The sequence below is a fragment of the Zonotrichia albicollis genome, chromosome 5 (genome assembly GCF_047830755.1).
Source record: "Zonotrichia albicollis isolate bZonAlb1 chromosome 5, bZonAlb1.hap1, whole genome shotgun sequence".
NCBI classification, from domain to species: domain Eukaryota; kingdom Metazoa; phylum Chordata; class Aves; order Passeriformes; family Passerellidae; genus Zonotrichia; species Zonotrichia albicollis.
Genome location: NC_133823.1, coordinates 36,200,395 through 36,219,967, shown reverse-complemented (window position 1 = coordinate 36,219,967; position 19,573 = coordinate 36,200,395). Strand labels below are relative to the sequence as shown.

General features: G+C 34.1%; 1 protein-coding gene across 30 annotated transcripts in view; it reads right to left on the bottom strand.

The window, feature by feature from the left end:
- TENM3 (teneurin transmembrane protein 3) overlaps nt 1-19,573 on the bottom strand; it is a 1,287,129-nt gene that overhangs the window by 1,022,133 nt on the left and 245,423 nt on the right. For 28 of the 30 annotated variants that reach the window (XM_074541312.1, XM_074541314.1, XM_074541319.1 and 25 more), the window contains exon 4: nt 16,500-16,692. The exons of the other annotated variants lie outside the window; for them this stretch is intronic. The gene's annotated coding sequence lies outside the window, so the exon portion shown is untranslated. The remainder of the gene's footprint in view (nt 1-16,499; nt 16,693-19,573) is intronic. 30 annotated transcript variants of the gene reach the window in all.

Here is a 19,573-nt window from a genome sequence, read left to right as displayed (position 1 = left end):
AAGAAGTATCAAGATCATCAGAAAGGGGTCAGGAAGGGAGGAAGCTTATAGAGGAAGGTCAGGCTTCTCTTCAACTATTATGAAATCCAAGTTGCTGCATTTTTGTACCAAGAGGGTCAAATCAATATTTTAAAGTTAAAAAAAAGAAATGCCAATGTATATTTTAGAAAGCCTTCAACCAAGACATGCCGAAATTTGTTGTACTCATGATGTGCTCAACCACCACAAAGTCAAAACATTCTGTATCCTAAAGTGAAGGTTAGGACAGATGTTGGAAATATTCGAGCAAGAAACAACAGAAAACTGTCAGAATACACTGACAGTGAAACAGAGGAGAGTGAAGCAATGACACATATAAAGTTTAAGAAATAAAATTATCACATGAGAATAGCTGCTCTTACATAAGGCTATTGACAGAATAATCAGATCAGAAGCTGAAGGGATGGATGACAACTATTGGGATATTAGTACTGGAAGGCATGACATACAGGTAAGACAGAAAAGGATATTATTATTAAACAGATGCTCTTTATCAGTAATCATAATGCACACACTTCAATATATCCTTGCAGAAATAAAACCAAAGTAAATAGCAATTGTAATAAAATCACTGTGGTTATACTTGATTTAAAAAAGAAGATACTATAGTAAAGTGTGAGGACTTACTCAGAAGGAAAAAATACAAATTTAAAGCTGAATCTTTAAAGGCATTGCAGAAATTGTACAAGAATTAAATCCTCAAGATTCAGAATAACTACAACAATTCCACAAAGAGATAAGGAAGCTCCAAAATGAAACCAATATGTATACAGAATAGTGACAAAATTGACAATGAGAAATCAGAAAAAATAGTGAAGCTGTGTCTGAGTTAGGAAAGGACAATCATAAGTTCTCACAGTTTCAGTGAAGAAATGCAAATAAGACAGGCCATTAAAAATTTGCAGAAAAAGTAAAAAAGCACAAAACCCAGAAGTAAATCCTTGTTAAGGCACATCAGAAGCAGAAAGCTCATCACAGTGTCTTTAAGGTCAACAAAGGATTAAGGTATAAAACAAGCACAAACAGCCAAATTGATGTTTTGCATCTGTGGTGACCCAGAGGCTGGGGAGCTGCATATATGGGAAATCCTTTCTACAGAGTACTAAGAAAGTATAAAAGTGAAGCTAAGGGTCAATGGAAGAGATCAAAGAATAAATAAATGAATCAGTAGTAACCATCAGACAGTATTTATTCAAGTTCTAAAGGAACTCAGGGATGAAGGACCTTAACAACTAAGGACGGTGTGTAAACTTTCACTTAACACTGTTTCCATACCAGAGGCTTTGACAATAATTAACCTGGTGAGAATTTTTAGCAGAACAAACAGGAAGACTTAGAAAACTGCAGAGCATTAAGATGACATTTGCAGCAAACAAACTAGTGCAAATTACTCTGAAGAAAAGTATTAAAAGGCACCCAGATAAATAAGATGTTATGGACAAGAGTCAGCATTTGAAAGGCAAGGAATGCCTGGCAGATTGACTGGAATTTTTAAAGGAATGGGCAAGCCACAGGATCCATCCCATCTGATTTACTCAGGCTTCCATATGATGCATAAATTCCATCAGCCACAATTCATCAAAGAAAAATCAGGATCAGGCTGTTGTTTAGAGAAAAACAGTCTCTCATGTGGAACAGTAATTTTATGAAAGTATGACAAGAGAAAGTATGGAATAATGGTGAACTATCACAGAGAAAATTACTAACTGAGTTCCACAAGAGTAAGGATTAAGACCTATGCCATTTAAGAGACTCACACCATAAATTACCCAGGAAGTGACTAGTGAGGTGACAAGTCCATGAAGTTATGCAGGACCATAATAACAAGTACTATCTGTGACAGAGACAATAAAATGGAATATACAATTTAATGTAGAGAAATGCAGTGCAACATAAGGAGAGGAAAAAAGTCAAACTCAACCTTAACTATCCATTGACTAATACTACCCCAGCTTGAGATCTTCAGATCTTTGTAGATTTTTTGTACATTTCTCAATTCTCATTAAAAAGCAATAAAATATTATGAAATATCAGGAAAGAAACAGAAAAAGAAAGAAAACTGTCACACCTTCACATAAAAACACACAAATGCTGTTTCAGCTGTGTTGCTTTGACTTCTGAGACAAAAAACTTCAACAATAAAGAAACTGAGGATGAGCCAAAGTACAGAATGTGCTAGGAAAACATGAGCAGCAGGAAAGGTATATGATTTTGAAAGCAACTAGACAAATCTGTGGAAGAAATATCTACTCAGGGTATACATACTGGCTCCTGAATCTCAAACACTTTCTCATGGGCTGGCTTTCTAGCACAGTATCATTATGCAATTTCCCTCTTCACTAGGGAAGTGTTACTGGTTACTGCCAGTAACAGGATACCTGACAATATTGACTTTTGGTCTTACCCAAGGGACCATGTGTTCCTGCATGTTCCTGAATAGTAAAGCGGACAAACTTTGAACCAGTAAAATCTTGATTCCTTTTTATCTACACTTTTCCATTGTTTTTTCACTAGTGTAACTTTATAACCAAGCATGCCTACCCTGTAAAGTTCACAAAGAATTTAATTATGGATAAAAAAGGCTGTGGCCATTCCCTGAGTAAACAAAATCCTCTCTGAAACTTCTTTTGTTAAGCAAATGCCTGAAAACATGTTTTTTCAAGACACTCTGTAAATCTGGGAATCTTGAGCTCTTGCTGAAGCAGCTTTCATCTAGAAACAAGGTGGTTTGAATAAGTATGAATAAGTAGAAGTTCAGCTTTAGTTAGAGCTAAGGATCTGGTTTTGCTTTCTACTGCCCTCCTCTTTGCCTGAAGGTGGCAGCATCAAGATGGCACAAATTTAGCAGTTATAATCAACCAAAACATCAGTTACTCTTAAAATTAAATTTGATATACAATTTAAAAATGAATAGTTTAACTAACACATCCTGAAAGGGATACATGGATTAAGTGTAATAGGCTATACTAAATAATTTTAAATAATGTCTTCATTATTTTCTTGGAATCATGCAAAATAGTTTTTCAATAATAGTTTTTAAAGTATAAATGCAAGTTACTATGCTTTAGATGATAGATTTTCTTAAAATATATTCATAAAGTAAAACTTAAAACTTAATATAATCTTGTATTTATTACATCTGCTCATATCCTGTGGCATGCCAGCAAGCAGAGAGCATCACCTGTTCATTTAATTTATCACTTTTAAGATCTATACAAAATGTAAATATTGCTTCATCTCTTCAAGATCTTCAACTGAAGCATAACTGGCATCTTTTATGTGGTAGGAGATTTGATACAAAATTTTGGGAAATCAGACATGAGGCTCAGCACAGCTGAATAATAACACATTCGAGGTCTGAGAGCAAATGAGGCAGCAGTGCAAGCAAACACACAGAGTCACTTTGGCCATATATTCTACTCTAAAGTGGATATATCAAGACTCAGCAGAAAAGCAACAATGGAAAAGAGCTTTAGCACTTATGCCTTTAGTTTTTTTATGGATACAGAAAATACTGCTTCCACTCAAAATCCCCTTCCTAGAACAGACCAGTCTTGACTATGAACTTGCAACAAGATTTTGAAATTATGTTAAATTGTGCCACTTAATATCACATTAAAAAGGGAGAACAATTAAGTAATTTTACAGATGTTTGTATATAATTCTAGAAGGTAATAGCAAAACACTAGTGTACAGATGTGTAATCATGGACTATTATAACAAACATACAAATGTTTTTGTAATGGAAATATTAGGACATGGTACTGGCAACCTGCACAACTTCCATAATATTTTTCAGTATTCATTACTGTAATAGTAAACATACCCAGAATTACCACCTGACATTTAAATTACAAAATAATTCCCTTTACTAAGGCTGTCACTTCAATTCCCTCAAGCTTTATTACCATAATTCATTTTGTATGAAAATACCACATAGCCAGGTTCTTATTTGAACTAAAATTTCTGGAAATATTTTGTCATGAGGGCTTAAAAATCTTCCCAAAGAAAAATGAGATACAAACTTGATATTGTGCCTATTCCAAAATGTTATTTAATTTAGGACCTCTAAGCTTTGAATGAAGGGCTGTAACTCAGCAGGTAACTTCTGTGCTAAGGTTTTTCATGTAAACTAATTTATATCCAAGTTGGGTTGCAGAATTCTTAGAAAATTTACCTATATTCAAGGCTTTTATAAAAAGAATGTTCATAGAGAGGAATATTTAATTAAAATCTCAAAAGATTAAAACATTATTGCTATGTTTTCAGAGGTTTCAAAAATCCTTCCACACCCAAAACCCACAAACACAGAATCCCTCAGAGCTAGGAGGAATTCTCTAGCCATACTAATGACTGTTTTTCTCATAAGTCTTTCCCAGCTACAGCCACGGAGGGAGGAGCCATATACTGGAAAATTTTGGTACTAGTGGACTGTGAATTTTGAGTTTGCCACAAAGCTTATTAAATATATTCTTTATAAATAAAAAATATTCCTTTCATGAAGATTTTTTGCCTTTTATAGTTTGCCTCTCCCCACACCTCCTCAAGTCAAGGAATGAACACAAAGAAATCAGCAGCAAAAATAACTGATGTCTCTGAAATCATAAAGTCAAGCACTCAAGCTGAGTTTCTCATTTTCAGCACAAAATTAACTAACCTACCTATTGGTAAAACAGAATATCTTAACTACAAGATCACATACACATGTTCTTAAATGATTCCATTTTTTCCAGGACAGTGAGTAGATCTCCCATGGAATCAAAGCACAGTAATGAAGGAAGTTGTTCACTCTAGGACCTCTGTCTGGCTTACTATAGAAATGGAAAAAATATATAAAATACAACAGAAAGAAAAAAATACAGAAAGAAGAAAGAATAGCTTCCTGGCTCACACTCTCAAATTCTATTCTATGGAAAAAGTTTTTCTTCCTGACTTCAGCAACTGAGAAGAGCAGATTTCTCATGCTTAATTATTACTTCAGTTTTTAAATTTTTTTATTACTATTATCTGATGTAGTGAAATGTTTCTTTCTTATAAATGAAATGGAAATTAATATAAATTTTCCATAAATAAATCCTTAGTAACACTCAGAAACTAAGCAGTAAATGTTACCCACATTATGGTCATTTGTGACCTTTCACTCCCTGTAATTCTGTTTCCTTTCAACAAATTGGGGTTAATTCCACCCCTCCTCCAGAAGTAGGTAATGAAGATTAATTAGTGTTTGTGAAAAATTCAGATAGTATATTGATGCACACTGCTGGTTGAAGAACACTTGAGGAAATTAATCATTTCTTCTTTACAGCAGGAATTGAATAGACAAGAGTAAATAATATATGGGACAATGCAATGAACAATTAGGACATGAGAAAATATTGAGAAGCTGCTTATTATCCAAGCAGTATTTACTTTGTGATTCAATAAGAAAGGGATCCTGTAACTAAAGATTGCTCTAATCCAAATCCAAAAGGTACAAACCAAGAGTGAGCAATAATTCTGATTCCTCCCCTTCCTAATTTCCAAGTTCTTTGCAACCATAATAATCTTCCCTAATATTTCAATATAGCAACAATGATTATACTATATTGCTATTTTTATTTTAACAGATTGAAATTTCTGAACCATTTTTAGATCCAATAATTGAAGACAGAATGAAATATCTAATTACCATGTTAAGAAGCCATATTGACTTCAAAGAAAGAAATAGTATCTAATTCACTGTCAGACTTGGAATCAGAGCCAATAAAAACCCACTCTTCTATGCTGGTGACTGATGATTATCTCTCCCTGTCCATGAGTGATAATATTGCAAAAAGGAAAATATGCAAACTCTAATTTTTGCCTCAGCAGACCACAAGAGAATATAAACTATATTTAAATTGGAATATAAAAAATAAGCATATAATTAGTGCAGCATTTTAAATAAAGTGTTTTTAATTACTGTAGTCAAAAGGTGAGACTTATTTACAATTGTAGGCAGCACATTTTTTCCTGGACTGCTGTCGTTATGGACTATAATATATTATCTGGTAATCTTCACCAATTATAAGCTAGTAGTATTTAGCAACACACAGTTGTGTTAAAAATGTTTTAAAATAATCTTCAGTAAATGCAAGTTTCAACTTTTGCTCCAATTTTCAGGTTTCTAATAATAGATCATTTGAGCCTTATAAATCTTAGAAATCTAATTAGACAATGTTAAGTTCTCTCTAGCTGAAGTCACAGATGTTTCATACTGGGAAAATCAGCAAGCCCCAGGGTTTGTTTGGTCTAGTATAGTGTCAAATTTTCATGGATAATTTAATAGCTAATAACTCTAATTCTTTCCCGTAAACCAAGAGATGATAAATAGTAATTGCTCTAAAGCCATAAAATCAACCCTCCAGGCAAAAAAAAAAAAAAAACCCTCCAAAAAACATTGAGGAGATTAATTTCTGGTACTTAATGTTTCTTTATTACTAATTGTCCCTGAGTTGTATATATCTTACAATATGAAAGAAAATGCAAATAAATCCACTGGATTCATACAGCTGAGAAAGAAATTACATCAAGGATACTGTACATATCTTTGATCTATTGCACACACTGATTATATGGTACTGAAATTATTTTATTTCTTTTTCTTCTCAGATTCTAGTAACATTTTGTGGGCACATCCCAGAGTACCTCCAACAAAATAGCAGTTTCTACCTAAAAAATTGCTATTTTCTGCTCTCTCCCTTTTTAAAAAATATATTTATGTCTCCTTTGCAAAATTATAAACTGAAATATATTTTTAATATTTAAACAGAACTAGACATGCAGAAGTAATTATCCAGTTTGTATTTGAGAGTATGCATCTTGTGAGAAGATAACTTGGTATTTTTCTGGAGAATGTCAGAGTAACATTTAGCTGCATTTTAAAAGGCTGACAGCAGGGTGGGGTATATTTGCTTTTATAAAATCATGAGCCAGGTCACTGTGTGGAATGAACTGGGTGCATCGGTTCCCCAGTGCTCGATTGTAAAGGTTTCCCAGACTCTCTATATAAGTCACCCCATAAATATGATGGGCTTGTAGATATTCCTCCATTTCCTACATTCCCTCAGACCAACTGGTAACAGCTTCTTGCTCTCCTTTTTAATGCAGAGGAGATGGCTTCAGTTTTGAGCAGAGTGGAAACAGAGTGCTGGCAATAAACAAAGAATGGGAAAAATGCCTAAATGTGGAAACTCAGCAGAATTCAGAAAACATAAATCCTGAAGATGTACTATGGTACTTGGGAATAGCAGTTTATCTAAACAAAAGTTATCTGGAAAACCAATGACAAGGCTCTTAGAAAATTATGCTACCAGTGGGAAAAAATGGCTGTGAATAGACAGTCTTTGGAAAAAAAAATTATTTCAACTGGTCATATATTAAATGACAAAAAGATAAAACTAGAAAGTTATAAACAACAGTTATTCATCTCTGTTTCTTGTTACTGCTACTTCTAATTACTCAAGAGGAGAGTATCACAGATCATTTTAAAGACAGAGGAATATAAGGTGAATTACAAGGTTAATAAGAAATAATGTTTAAAGTTGATTCATTCAAAATTGAGAGAAAAGTAAAATATCCAAAGAATATATAGTGTTTTAAAATACTTAGAACAAGTTCATTGATTATCTTAATTCAATATTCATATCCTGCCACAGAATCAAACAGGTATTCAAAGGTGTACAAAACATGCAAAAGAAATGGGAAAGAGTATAGAGGATGTTCCAAAAACATTATTATGCATATTATTCTTTAATTAAAAACAGCATTAGTAGTTATTGCTTCCCAATTTCAAGAATCAAAATATAAAGTTCAGAAAATGATGAAGACAACTGCCAAGTACACCAAAAACTCCCTTAAGAAAAGAGAGAAGAGACAATGAGAAACACTATGAAAACATAAAATGTAATAAACCAGAGAATTTAGCAGGAAGTTCTTAAGGAAGTTAAGTAGGAAGTTGAGTACAAAAAAAGTTATTTCAATAATTGAATGACAAAAAATTTATTTTAAAATTCATATGACAAATTTTTAATATAATTTTTCAGATTCCATATATGTATACATTATCTAGCTGCAGAAAAACTTCTATTTGCACAAGATAATCAGGTAATTTCCCAAAGATATCTGTGGTCACTGATCTCATCTGAGAATGCAAAATGCAACATTATTCAGACACTGTGCCAACAAAAAAACCCTCAGTTTTTTCTTTTTTAAAAATCTAGATGTTGTCTGTATGATTTCGAGATATTTGAAAGGCAAAAAAGGATTTTTTTCTTTTGTTTCTAGTTCAACTGCAGTTCATCTTTTTTTGTTTTCCGAAAATAAAATGGGGTGACTCTCTCTGTATGTATTCTCAAATGCTGAATTAACATGTAAGACTCAGAACAAAGAGTTGTGGAGCTGCCACAGAAGCCTGGAAGTCAGCTGCCAGGTACATATACCCCAACAGATAAGACAAGGACTTTGATCATGTCTTTTTATTCATGAACATTCTGCATTTATTCTCATGGTAATGAATTTGCTAAAAGTTACTCAGGTGCTGTGCCATTTCAGTGGGAAGTAATTTCTTTTTTTCCTTGCAATGCAGAGGGATCTATCCCACAACACACCCAGGAATATTAAACAAGAACTTAGTCTATACATGCTTAATATCCAGGTATCTTAGTATTTTATTAGTATTAACCTCTACTTCTTTTCTTTACAAATCTTTTTGGAGAGAGAAATGGGATTACTGACATGCAATGAAATTAAAATCAAATGGAAGTCCCAGTTCTGCAAGACTACAAAATAGTCTACAGGTTAATTTTTAAAAATCTGTGATGATGTTCTTGTTATATTTTCCAAATGCTCAGCCTCAAAATCATCTGGTTTATGCTAAGAATTCAAAACCTTTAAATTATTTTTTAATTAAATCTAACTTGGTAGATTTATCTCTTTGTGCACTACTTTGCCTGCAGGTTTAGGTACATAAATAATTTACTGGTTTAACAACACATGACAGATCAGCTGAGCTGTGGGAACTGTGTGCACAGCAGATGAGGAGCAAATCCATTTAATTTGGATGGCAGCTAAGGGACAACAAAATACCTTTTTTACCTTTTGCTTAAGACTGTGCGCACACAGAGCTGCTGTGCCCCTATATACATCCAAGGTAGCACAATACCTGGCTTCCCTTCTCTTGAGAGAGATCTTGTGCAATCAGTTCTGTTCTGGTTTTCCCTCTTAGACAGACCGTGTCCCTTTACATCTATTCAGGTCTTGCAGAAGTAAATATCCTAACCTGAACACATCTGTTTCCCTAATTCCAGCTGTCATGAAGAAAAAAAAGTATTTTTGTGAGGAACAGATTACTAAAGAGCAATAGAAAGGAGGGCACAATGTGTAAGAAGTCTAATTCAAAACTGAATCACAAAGAACAAAGTTAATTACACATTTAAGTTTTTTCCTAATAAAACCTGTCACATTGCCCATCTTCTGCAGTTTTAAAAAAGCCTCTGATCATTGAAAATATTTCATTTTTGTTAGTCTTCTATTACAGCTAAGGAACAGCCTTCTAAAAGATATATGTATTGCTCCTATTAGCCTACCTGGCTCACAGAAGAAATTCCTCTCCAGCTGGCTTCTCATTCTCTCTGCTTTGGCTTAAAAGTATTGATCAGGAAGTTATCCCCAAACCAGAGCAGACTTAATCTAAAGTTATTTTAAAAGCTAATGTAGTTGATACATCAAACAGGTTTGGGGTTTTGTTTTTTGTTTTTGTTGTTGTTTTTTTTTTTCTTTAGTTCTGGCATTCATATATATTCTTTTTATTTCTCATCAGCTGTGTGTGTGGTGATGTGGTTTCTTATAAATCCCTACAATTCTTGTGTAAGAACACTCTGCTGAAGTGCTGTCTCAAGATATTTTTTGTCACACTGAGGATTTCTAATGAGTTTCTAAAAAGTTATGTGTCTATGCTTTTTTACATAAATAATTATGTATGTTGGTATAAAAATTAAAATCGCCCTGAATTACTCTTCCTCATAATTTAACATCAATGGCCCTGCTGTTCCTGGAGATGCAGACTTCTAGAATGGATGGGAGTCCACTCCTCCTCATCCACTGCTCACATGTGTGTGGGACTGGAGAAACAGGACACACTGTGGGGCCAACTGACCCAGAACTCACCCTGGAGAGAGGACTGCACCACATGCTGGGTTTTGGACACTCTAAATTTGCTCTGCCCTAGGCGAGGATTGCCTGCAAGCCAAAGGAAGGACATGCCTTACTCCCCAGCTAAGGAGCTGTTATCAAATGCCCATTTGGATTTTCATTCCTGAAAGATACCCTGGCAGTAATCCCTCATCGCTTCTTTTGTCTTTCTATAAACCATATTAGGCATCTTTGTCCTCAGAAAAGAATTAGACAAGCATCTGTGCAACTTAGGTCTAGGATAAGAATTTTCATGTCGTAAGTTGTAACAAAAAAATCCAGTCAATTGAATGAAATAGCATTTTTTGTTGGGTAATTTGCAGGAAACAATTTGATTGCTTCGGAATTATCGCTCTAGAAAAGCTAATTTCTTTGTATGCATATTTTAAATCTTAAAAGTAATTAGGAAATATACTTCATAAGCAATTCTAAAATTTAAAAAAGCCCAAATCATAATTTTTATTGCTATAAAGCATTTTTGCAAAAGTGCACATTCTTGTTAACTGTTAAAGGAAATTATTCTTCTTACCAATTTTGTAGATTTGAACAAAGACCTAACATTAATTAAACCTAGATGGTATCATCAGGTTATCAGGTGTTATACTATAAAGTGAATGCCAAGTAAATTTTGACTTATCAGTATCTACAGTTTTTTGGGTTTTTTAATTTTTAATGAGTCCTTAGAAAGCCTGATAGCTTTCAAGATATTAACTGCCCTTTGCTCATTCCACATATCTCTGACTTGGGGAACTTCAGAAGGCACTAAAAACCATCTCTGTAAGAAAAACAAAGCTCCAATCAAACCAAGCTCTTGCTGATGGTCAAGGTGTTAAGGGGCACAGAGCTGCAAAAAGTTTCTGTTGGAGTTGTTTAAGAATTCTTTTAACTATTCATGTTCTCAGCCTGTTCTCCTCATTCCTTTTCCCAGCAACAGCAGACAGAAGTATCTGGCTGCACAGACCTGGAATTTAGTTTTTACTCATACCAACTGTATTAAGCTACCAAAACACCATGCACTGGCACATAAATGTTTAATCACATTTCTTTGATCAATTATATATTTATTTTTAAAGCTAAAAATTTTCTGGTTTTCTTAAAGCTTTCCCAATTTTTTAATTTTTTTTTTTACACAGACATAGAATAAGCAGCAACAGATCTAAGTTTTAAAAGTCACAGTAAAACAACAAAAGCTATACTACTACAGAGAGTGAAAGGTGAAATACCAGAGCAATTTGCCCAATTTCCCCAGAGTAGCTTTGGAGTACCCTTAAACTGTTCAAGAATTAAGTGGATCTAGATGTGAGAATAAGATTCAATAAGATCTGGTCTGAGCACATGCTTGAACAAAAATTCTGGGGCTCCTTTCCATACTCATTTATTATATAAAACTGTGGAATCATTTGGCTGTGTTTTCCATTAACATTATTTTACAAGATGTGAAACTGCAGAGATAGGGTGAGGAGGACAAGTTGTAAGACTTTAGCCTTGCCATGAGTCCAATCCCCAGAGAGATTTTTGGTTCTTGCTCTCAACACTTCTACTCCGATTCTCTTGAAGGCAAAGCACATAAACACAAATTAAAACCAAAACTCCTCCTTTCACCCTAATCAGGAAGACAGAGTCTATGTCCCTCTTTGCTGTCATGAATCTTAAGACATCCGTGGCAGTTACTTCTGCATTTGTTACCAGTAAAGGTGAAATTGGATTTTAAGCAGAAAAAGAAAGTGATTTCACTACCTCTAAGAGAATTCTAGAAAGCTTTTCAGGCCATGAATGGTTATTTCACAGATGCATCTAATAAAAAGCTTCAGCCTAGTATCACATCCAATTGGGATTCACAAAAAGAACCATTCTCCATCAGCTTGCATGGTTTATGTGTCTTCTGTTCAGTATCCTAGCTCCTGTGAATACGCAGTCCCCATGTTGTTTATACTCAGATTGTAATTTGTGAGCAAAAAAAAAAAAAAAACAATAAAAAACTTCACTGAGAGGAAGCTTTCTAACTTAAAATAACCCTGACTGAGCAGAAAGGTGGATAACACTGTGCTCTTCTCTTTCTCTGATTTCCCACTGTTCTTTTGTCCTGTTTGTGCCTGTGGCAAAGCCCAGCTCCCAGCCTGTTGCACTGCCAGCCCGTGGTCCAGGTCCCATCCCTGGGGCCGTGCTGGCTCCTGCAGGAGCAGGCAGTTGGATCCATTGGGAGTCTGGCTCCAGCCTGCTCCAGTCACTTTAAACCTGGTAGATTGGGAAATCCTCTGACAAAATCCAACTGCTGATCTGGTTAGAAACACTTTGTTAGAAATACTCAATAGGGAGAACCAAGGAGAGTTGTCCTTTTTGTTACCCACACAGCATTACCAGCAATTCTGGGTCCAACATAGTCCATATTTTTCAAGCTTCAATATATGCTCAAAAAATGTAAATTCACATTTTAGGTAATGAAATGGTGACCAATTATCTTATGAACTCTTTCATTCATTTCTTAAATCGATTTAAAAAACCAGTAGTAAAAACAGCAGTCAATTCTATCATTGGCTGTTCAATGCAAAAACAAAAGCAGCTTCACTACTGAAAAAGCACCATGGATATCACAGTGCATAGCTTATTAGCAATACAGCTAAAGCATAATTTTGAAATAGAAATTCAAAATTATATAAAAGCTATAAAAAACCTCAGGAACTAAAAAAACCCTGATAATGTATACATTTTTCGTTGTCATAAATGAATTTAATATATCTAGTACATGTTCATCTAGCATAAAGACAGAACTCAACAGATAATATATCAACCTCTGATAATATAAATGCAAGCTTTGCATTTTCACTTGATGATACAAGTAGTTGTACATTGACTTTAAACCTAGTCTTTTAATAAGAGTGTATTAACATTGATGTCACTTTTTGTTTTAGCCACGACCTTCAGCTGTAAGCTTTATGAAGCCTGACTGATTATTCTTGTCCACAAGTTTGCACTTATCTATAAAGGAATCCTGTATCACATTTGTGTTTGGGCAGAAAAACTTGTTTTTCCTAAGACATAAAAATGTATTTGATGATAATGTCTAAATATGAAGAAAATGCACATAAAAGCAATGTGATATTCTAATTTGGTCAAATGGGGTTATGTTTTGCTGTAGTTTATACACAGGATATTTCTATCTTTTCAAATGCTCTCGTTTTACAAGCCAGAAAAACCCATGAAAACAGATAATTGTTCAGCAAGCACTTCTGTCAATCGTGTTGTGCCCTGTGCTGATCAGCACAATGTCACATCAGTGTTTTGCTGTTGCCTTCAATGGCGCCGGGCTTATGCACAATGCTCGTCTGCATGAAGTGTCCCCCGCTGGCTGGCACGGCTCAGAAAGGACTTCTGTTGCCAACAGCTAACAAGCTCTCCCTTTATATCGAGTGCTACAGGCCCACGTGTTTGAAGTGGAAGGATCAGAGTTCTTAGATCTCAGATTTGTGAAGCTTGTTAAAGCTTTTTATGAAATTCAGCTAATTTCAGAACTGCAGGATGGTAAAGTTATTCTGTTTTTGCAATCCAATGATACAGTGTTCTTTTCTTTTTTTTCTATTTACATAATACTTTTGGAAGCTGAATATGAAAACTATGGTGTGTATTTTCCCAATATATTCTGCAGTCCATGCCAAGCTGGTGTTATTTATTGACAGGGGTTGTTTGGATTGCCTCCATTTAGGGTAAAAATAACAAGCACATCTTTTGATTGCACTATAAGCTGATATAATAAAAAATAAAGCAAAATGCATTGAAAAAGGCTTACATACAAATCAATATAGGGAAAACCAGATACAAAATTTTTCTACCATACAGAAGGCAATGCATCTGGTGTTGAATTGCCAGGAAAGATTTAATTCTTAACAAGTGAAATCATACTGTCACTTGCAGAAAAACCAAAAAATAATGCTCAGTAAGAATCACAAGAGATGTGCTCTAAAATACCAGACACTGACACAAAATGTCAAAATAGCATAAAAATACACAGACTATACTTTTATCACTTTAAATTACTTCATAAGATTTCTCAGACAATAAAGGGTGACACTACATTTTTACATCAGATATCTTTTCCAGAAGACAGGAGCAGGGGATGGGAAGAGAGAGAGAGAATTATCTTTCTGACATTGATATTTTGAGAGCTGATTTTAAAATATATATGCACAATTTCATTACTGCAAGCCAAAACTTCTTAAATAAGGTACATTTACATAATTAAATTCTTTTTATAAGGGTTTGAAGTTCTTATTATTGTCAAGTATTTTAAACTGTGTCATTGTCAGTGCAGACAGCTGTTTAGTAATTCAAACAGGACACTGCTCTGTGAATGTCACATCAGGATATTGACATTTTTCTGGCAGCTTAGATATTCCCAAACTTCATATTTAACACCATGATGAGGTATTGCCTTATCATTGTGTAGTGTCTACAAATAACAGTCTAAAGATTAGAAAAGAAACTTGGATTTAAATGCAACTGACATAAAGCATGCTCAGATATTTTGAATTTCTGTATTATAATAACCAATTATGGTAAAAAAATGCTTTTTCACACCAAAATTTGGGTAAAATCTGCTTTGAATTTGACATGAGAGATCAAACACACCAGCCCAAGCCAAATAAAGCTGTGAACTGATGCCGTGCTTCAGCATCATGAGTGCTGCTGTCTCTCTGAACTGCACACACCCAAAACAGGAGGGTGCCTTTGCTGGTTTTGGGAACCTTGCTGTACCTCCCCTGAGATATCTGTAGCCAATTACAAAAGAAATAAGAGGTTCTTTACCTGCAGTTATATGTGTGCATGGTAGTAAAACTTTCCAGTCTTAAACCTTTTTAATAGGGTTCAAGAATTGATATTTATGTGAAGTCAAGTATATTTAAAGAAAGATAGTAAAACAGATATCTAAAAACAGATATTAAACCTATTTGTTACAGTAACCACAAACTACATACACACAGTGTTTAAGTGTTCTTTGGGCCAAAAGGTCTTCACTTCAGGGCATATTTGAAATAGTTGACACCATCTAAGATGCAGCTGACTAATCCTGCCTGGTAGCATGTATTTTGAAGACAGAAAACACTTTTCTGCAATATCCCTAATTTTACTTCTCCTTCTTGTCTAGCTAAATAAGCTATGGAGCAAATCTCTAAGGGAAGGAATGCATAAAGCATAAAGAAAAGCATGAAAATTAAAACAACATGCAGAATAATGAAATATCTTCTACTAAAGAATCAAGTGTGAATTTAAAAAAAACCCAACAAACTATCAACACATCACCAACTTTTGTCAGCAAAGTATATAACACATTACACAGCTATAGAAATTATATTTTACATTTGATGTCTTTTGCTTACTTGAAAGTAACATTGCTAAGATTGAGTTGCAGCAACATATGAAAGAACTGATTTTCAAAGATAGAGGTGTTACTGAGACTACTTTTTACTATCTTCAATAACACCAGGTGATGGCAGGTAAAAGCAAGTCGCTGTTAATTTTTGAATTTCAATCTTATATAATTTTACTTACAATAATGATTTTAATTAAAAATATTTTATGATTTTTTGTTAAGTTACACGTGAATGAAACAGCCATCTCTATTAGTATTAGAGTATTAAAAATCTTTGCAAATCTATCTGTCTGTGGCTGAAATAATGTTTGAACTCTGTGCAACAATCAAAACTACAGCTGTAGGTATGACAGGTTCTGTCGGTCTTCTACTGCCATGAATCTAGTTCTTGTGTAACCAAACCATTATGTCCTGCACCAGAAAAATACAACAGCTTGCTGAGTTATGAAATTTCAGTTTCTCCAGATGAAATCCTTCACACACTGTTTTTCAATATATAATGCTAATTCCTGTATCATCACTGCCAGAACTACCAGTCTCTTGGTACTTCATGAAGTTTAACATATAAGCTTTCAAATGATTAACTAACTCCTCTAAAAACTATTTTATAATGTGACTTTCTGAAAGCGAGATGAAAAAAAAAAACCCTCTCTTTGTTATTTGTTTATTTCAAACTCAGATTAAAGCATCTGTTAAGCAGAAAAAAATCAGTAGAAAGATACTACCTATGTGTACAGAACTGAAAGGTACAACTTTAACATTAGGGTTAAGAAGATTATGAATCTGGGTTTTCCACATCCTAGAAAAAGACTGAAATCACTGAAATGCAACAAAAATGCAAATCAGCATCACATCTGTCTTAATGGCTGTTTCTTAAAATACTTACTTTGCTCTTTCAAGGAACATGCACAGATGCTTGTCCTCAGTAAGACACAAGAGGTTCCAGATTCTGCACGAGAGAATTCACAAAATGCTCCTCAGGAATAGCAATTCAAACACATCCCCGTGCTGAGCTTTTCCTGGCTTCGCATCTCTCTGCACTGTGCGTAGATATTCCGGTGCCTTACACTGAGAAAAGGCTGCAGAAACCAGTAAGGGATACAAAATTACTTATTCTAGTCTCTGTCATTTTTTTTAGGTGTTACACTGTCTCCTAAAGACACACTCTGCAAGGCAGACAGTAGAATTTTCTAAGAATATGAAAATATAGAAGTTTATTTCACCCTTCCAGTCTGTTAGTGCCTGCCTTTTAATTGAAACTGTATTTTACCAGATAACATGTATGCAATCCACATCACAGTGATAACTGGAATAATCAAAAAAATTATTTGTAATATAAGTTTATGAATATGTAAGTTTCAAAGGTTATGATAGTGCTTAAATAATGTACTAAATCTGAAACTCTACATTCAATTAACCATTCACTACACAGTTTAATCCTTAAAGAAAACACACAGTTCAAATCTAAGATGTGAAAATTTTCCCTGCTAACATCTAGGATGAGATTTACTGAAAAACATTGACCCAAACCATACTTTGAACCAAAGCAGTTGCTTTGAAATCTTTACTTATTTCCAAGAAATTACTGCAACTGAAATTCCAAGATGAAAACCTTTTTGTCATGTTAACACCACATTGATAGCATTTATTTTGGATTAACTTGTTTAAAAGTTGTTATTTCTGCACTGTACAAGCACTGTTTCTGTCATTCATAAAGATCAAGATGGATGGTTGACTGAAACATAATGAAAAATGAACTAATTTGGACGAAAGAAGCAAACAGTATTTATGATCAGAACATCACTCATACAAAAGATGATGCAGCAAGGGATAGATACAAGGATTTAGAGCTCCACAGCTTTCCCGATCAGGGCAACTGCCATTAAAGAGGAATGCTCTCAGAAGAAAGGTTAAGAAAAATGCAAGAACTTTCAGCATATTTTTAAAACATTTAGGAAGCTTATACAAGCCAAGACAACTGAGATTAAATGCCAGTCTGAAGTTAAACTAACCTTGATGTTGAAGTGTGAAAATGCATATATTTTTACTTTCCTTTACTAGTTCATGACAATATGTAATAAAGGCAAGTATGTTGTCAATTCTACGATAGGGAGACTGCAAAAGACATGGAACATTTTGAGGATCAGACAATAATGCTAATATTGATTGTTCCTAATTCTCACATAACAAAGACCTTCAATTTCCTTATAATGAGTAAATGGAAAATTGAAGTGGTTTCTTTAAAGAATACTTATGTGATCCTAGATGTAATTTAAAGATCAAAATTCCCTAAATTTTTGAGTTTTGTCCCATCCCACTGGTGGTAACTTTTCACCAGCTCTATGCCAGTACATTACAAGTGTTCTACAACAATGACAATCAAAATTACGTTCTTCAACCAGTATTACCATTTTCCCCATTTACATTAGGTGTAAATTCCATTCTTAACCTTCAGGTATAATTGTAATTATAACAACGCTAATGAGACAAATAGAAAAACAGCCTATGGTGTCACTTGAACAAGAAACACTACAAAAACTACAGAGAACATATTTAAACACCTTCCAAACCAAACCATCTTAAATGAATACTTGGAGTGACAATTCAGTCAAACACTAAAACTACTAGATAAGATCTACGTCAGGTATGTCAATAGGAGGGATAGTAGTATTTTTTATTAATCACAATTTATGCAAAGAGAATATAACACTCTTAAAAGCAATTTCAACATTTCTGCTGATACTATGGGTTTTTTTAAAGACTATTCCTTTTATACTTCTTATTTCTCATTATATAAAAATATTTAAACTGGATCTACTTGGCCTTTTTTTTTGCTTTTGAGGCTCATCTCTCAGTCAGTGCCCCCAAGCTGCTTGCTCCAGCCACGAGTACATTTATACTGATGCTTCTTGAGTTAGGCTGAGCCAAAGCCCACACCAACATCCATTTCAGACTTAATTCACTTGAGAATTTCTTATCTCAAAGACATTGCATGTCTGAGTGATTTACACTCTTTAAAGAAGATCTGCAACTCTTCTATTCTGTTTGGAAATGAGACTAAGACCACAGAACTTAAGAAACAAAGTGTGGAAAAATAATTTGCCAACACTTGTAATTCAGTGTGATCACAGTTCTCCAAGTGCACATGAATGGTTTCTACAATAGAAGACATACTTCTAAGGCAAGAAGGTAAGACAGACTTCCAATTTATATGAATATTTAACTGTAGAACACTATGCCAGATTTTTCATAAATGAATGAATCATCTGGGTACTTGTAACATAAACTCTTTCATCTTTTTACGAAGTTGAAAATTCCAGACTACCATTCATGCTTTTCTCAGTTACAAGATCATGCTTGCCAAGAACATCCACATTCATCTGTCACACAGTACATCTAAAACATATTCCCCTTCTGAAAGTCAGTATTCTTGCATTACATCTAAGATAGACCTCGTGTCAGTCAAGGTAAGATTTAGACTTCAGTTGTAAAACTACAAAAATAAAAATATAGTAGACACATTCTAACCTTCAAAAGAATTCAGAAGAAATAGAAGGTTTGTTGTAAATGAAAGGTATGCACCACACAAGAGTATTAAAACTCATAAAAGTTTTTCAAAGTGTTCTTTCAAATGAAATTTGTTACACCTGTACCTGACAGCAGAATTTCCAATAATTTTAAGTTCTAAAACACTAACTCATGAGAAGAAGGGGAGTAAAAATTTCTCTCTTTCTCACCTCTTCTCCTCCCCCACTTTGCTGCTGTTGCTGCATGTGAACTTTTTCCTATTGTTCTGTATATACTTCTCACTTAGACACTCCTTAAAATCCACAGGAAATAATATAGGAATTTCAGAGGATACAGAAATTTAGTAGTCAATAAATCCCCCCCCCCCTTTTTTTTTTTTGCAAATAGCTTCATTACAGAAAGGAATAATGGAAAATAAAATAAATAGATATT